The following is a 3,575-nucleotide window of genomic DNA, read 5'->3' as shown; positions in this document are numbered from 1 at the left end:
TTGTCTTGTCGTTGTTTGGCCAGTGAACGCATGAGGTAGGTTATCTCTTTTAGAGGAGGGTTCCAGTCAGCAGTTAAAATTTTGTATTTATATGGACTCACAAAAATGTGCAGTGTTACTGTATGTCAGGCTGGAACAGTTTGTCTATAGCAGTGTTTCAGTAATCCAATAACTGCTGGAATCATCTTTTTTTTTTCAATCTGTAATCGACTTCACGATCATATGACATAACTTTAAATGTCTATTATAATGTAGGGTTTATGCAAGTACACAGAATTGCACACAGCTGTCTTTATGATTACATCTGAAAAACTTGACTTTGAAAAGGAGAAAATGGAAATAAGAGGCAATAACATGAGGAAATATTCCACTTTTTAATGGGAACACCCAATAAGAGAATCCGGAGAGCCGTTGCTCTGCAAGCCTTGCTAAAATAAGCTGTAAACCATGTGCATGGGAACTCTGTAATCAAAATAATGACAAATAGAACAAACAATACACATTGTTCTTGAAATAAATCAGCCAAGAAGTTTGTAGAAAAATAAGAGCATTTTTCTTGATTTATTTACGACAAATTCCAAACATCTGCGGGTTTGAGCATCTCAAAGTGGAGAATTTACTCCTCCTCTCTCTTGTTATAAACGATTTTAAGATGAATGTCTTTAGGTTTTGTACTGCTGGTCCGACAAAATTTATAATTTCCTAACGTCACCTTGTTGAAGCAATAATCCAAAGAAAGCAAAAAGCTGCAGAAAACTAGTATTTATCTCTTAATTAAAAGTTTATATATATGTTTTTTGTTTGTGATAGAGGAAAAAAAATAATATGAAACCTTTGCGCTTGTTTGTTAGTTTCACATAGTTCCCTATAGTTCACTTCCTATTGATTAGTTCCCTCCCTGTTGCTTAATAAAGGGTATGTATGAGGGCTTGCTGTGGTCTTATCACCCTGAAGTGTGTCTACATGATCTGTGGCTGTGTGAAAACCAAGGGTGTGTGTGTGTGTGTGTGTGTGTGTGTGTGTGTGTGTGTGTGTGTGTGTGTGTGTGTGTGTGTGTGTGTGTGTGTGTGTGTGTGTGTGTGTGTGTGTGTGTGTGTGTGTGTGAGGGAGAGATGGACTTGACGAAGGGGGCAGCACCGCTGTGCATTAGCACTCGGAGTGATGAGCCCTATGGTCAAATGGCCCCTCCCCTTTGCTATCTCACACACACACACACACACACACACACACACACACACACACACACACACACACACACACACTGAACGAGCAGCAGAGGAAGAGGCTCTGCTGCTGGCCCTTTAAGAGCTGAGCCTGGCTCTCACAGCTTACAGCGAGGGAGGGAGAAGAGGAGGGACAGAGGCAGAGAGAGAGAGAGAGAGTGAGGGAGGGTGTAAGGCTGAAAGTGTGTGAGTAGAGAGACAGAGAGGAACACACGGAGAGAGAGAGTAAGAGAGAGAGAGAGAGAGAGAGAGAGAGAGAGAATCGGCAGTGTGTGTGAGAGGTTGAAGGATCACTTCTATCCCGTCTTGTTTTGGGGAGACTAACGTTGTTCATCTGAGCATTGTGGGACTGTTTTATGTTGTTGTTGACGAGAGAGACGGACCCTTACTCCAGCATGCTCACTGAGCCTGAGCTACCTCAGGAGTGTAACAGGTACGTGACGCTTTCTCACACCCACACACACACACACACACACACACACACACACTCACGTAGAGATGACAGAAACACAGGACAGGACGGAGCGGGACAGAGATCTGGGTGATAGGAGTAGAAAGTAGAGAGACATGTGTGTGAAGAGAAGACTCGGTCTGCGTGTGTGTGTATGTGTGAAGCATGTGAAGTGTCTCAGCGAGTCGGCTGAGTTTTGAGGCTGGAGAGTGTGTGTGTGTGTGTGTGTGTGTGAGTGTGTGACAGAGGCAAAGACGGTAGAGGAGAGTTGATGATTGACTCCTATTCTTTTGGGAGAGATACCATATGCAAAGCCACGGTAAAGCAGGCATTATAAAAATGTGTGTGTCAGTGTCTGTGTGTGTGTTTGTGTGTGTGTGTTTATGTGTGTTCTTTTTCCCCCCAGAAGTAACACAATCGTCCCACTCATTCCTCCTCTGTGTCCCCCCCCCCCGACTGAAGTTCTGTTGATTCACTTCAATACTTCCATAGACAAACTTCTTAAAACAGTGTTGGTGAGTGAGTGAGTGAGTGTGTGTGTGTGTGTGTGTGTGTGTGTGTGTGTGTGTGTGTGTGTGTGTGTGTGTGTGTGTGTGTGTGTGTGTGTGTGTGTGTGTGTGTGTGTGCGTGCGTGTGTGTGACGAGAAAAAGAGACACTTTTTCAGAGTTTGTGTCAAAGTCAGAATGTGAGATCCCCTCCTCTCATCTCATCTCATCTCATCTCCACTTCCCACCACAACTTTATTGACTTCTGCTTTACCCTATCAACTATTTATACGTCTCTCTCCGTAGCAGCCTTGCAGTGCATTCAACAAGTCACTATTATATAGAGAAACTCTTTATTTTTAGACACTTAAAAAAAATGAATTACTTCTCCAATCCGAATTAGAAATGTTTACACCCTGCCATCCTGCTCAGCCTCGTCTTTTTTGAAATTTACTTATTTTGCCATTTACTTATTTTGCCATTTACTTATTTTGCCATTTATTTTTCACTTAATCCAAACTCAATGCATGCAAACCCTCAGTAATCCTATTGTCAATCTGCACGGTGGTGATGATGTAGTTGTTGTTTTTATTTCCCTTGCCTTATGCTAATGTTAATCTCACTGTGCCCCTCTGATGTTTGTGCGGGCCTGCTTTATTTAGAGGTGCGAACCCTTGCCCTCTCCCCGACACACTGTCAACACAAGTGGCTTTTTGCCGGTGGAATAATGGTCGTTTGATGCTAATGCTGTGAGAGACAGATTATGTTATAATACCCGGCGTTTTAATACTAACACATACACACACACACACACACACACACACACACACACACACACACACACACACACACACACACGCGTGCGCCTCTCTCTCCCTTCTCCTGCTTGACTTTTATTGCATTAAAGTAGCGCTCTGTTTTTGCCCCCCGATGAAACTAATCTTTTGTTCTGAGATAAACTGGGGTCGGTGGGGGGATTTTCAGGGGCCCCTTGAATTAAGAACACATTTAGATGTAGGGGAAAACGTGTTTGTAATAAACCGTTCAATCCGGCAAAGTGGTTGAGGAAAGAGAGAGAGAGAGAAAAAAAAATAAAGATAACAACAGCTAGTAGGAATTAAAAATTTAGAGGATTACACCCCAAAAGCAGAATGTATGAAGATAAATGCAGGGATTACAATGACTTAGGAGGAGAGCGCTTAAAACTCTTGCTTTCCAGTAATGCACTCCATCACTGTGGCTCTGGCCGTGTGTGTGTGTGTGTGTGTGTGTGTGTGTGTGTGTGTGTGTGTGTGTGTGTGTGTGTGTGTGTGTGTGTGTGTGTGTGTGTGTGTGTGTGTGTGTGTGTGTGTGTGTGTGTGTGTGTGTGTGTGTGTGTGTGTGTGTGTGTATGCATACGTATCTGGATGTATGTG

This window comes from Anoplopoma fimbria, chromosome 23 (genome assembly GCF_027596085.1).
Source record: "Anoplopoma fimbria isolate UVic2021 breed Golden Eagle Sablefish chromosome 23, Afim_UVic_2022, whole genome shotgun sequence".
Classification (NCBI taxonomy): domain Eukaryota; kingdom Metazoa; phylum Chordata; class Actinopteri; order Perciformes; family Anoplopomatidae; genus Anoplopoma; species Anoplopoma fimbria.
The sequence above is the reverse complement of the archived record's forward strand: the minus strand, read 5'-3'. Positions refer to the sequence as shown.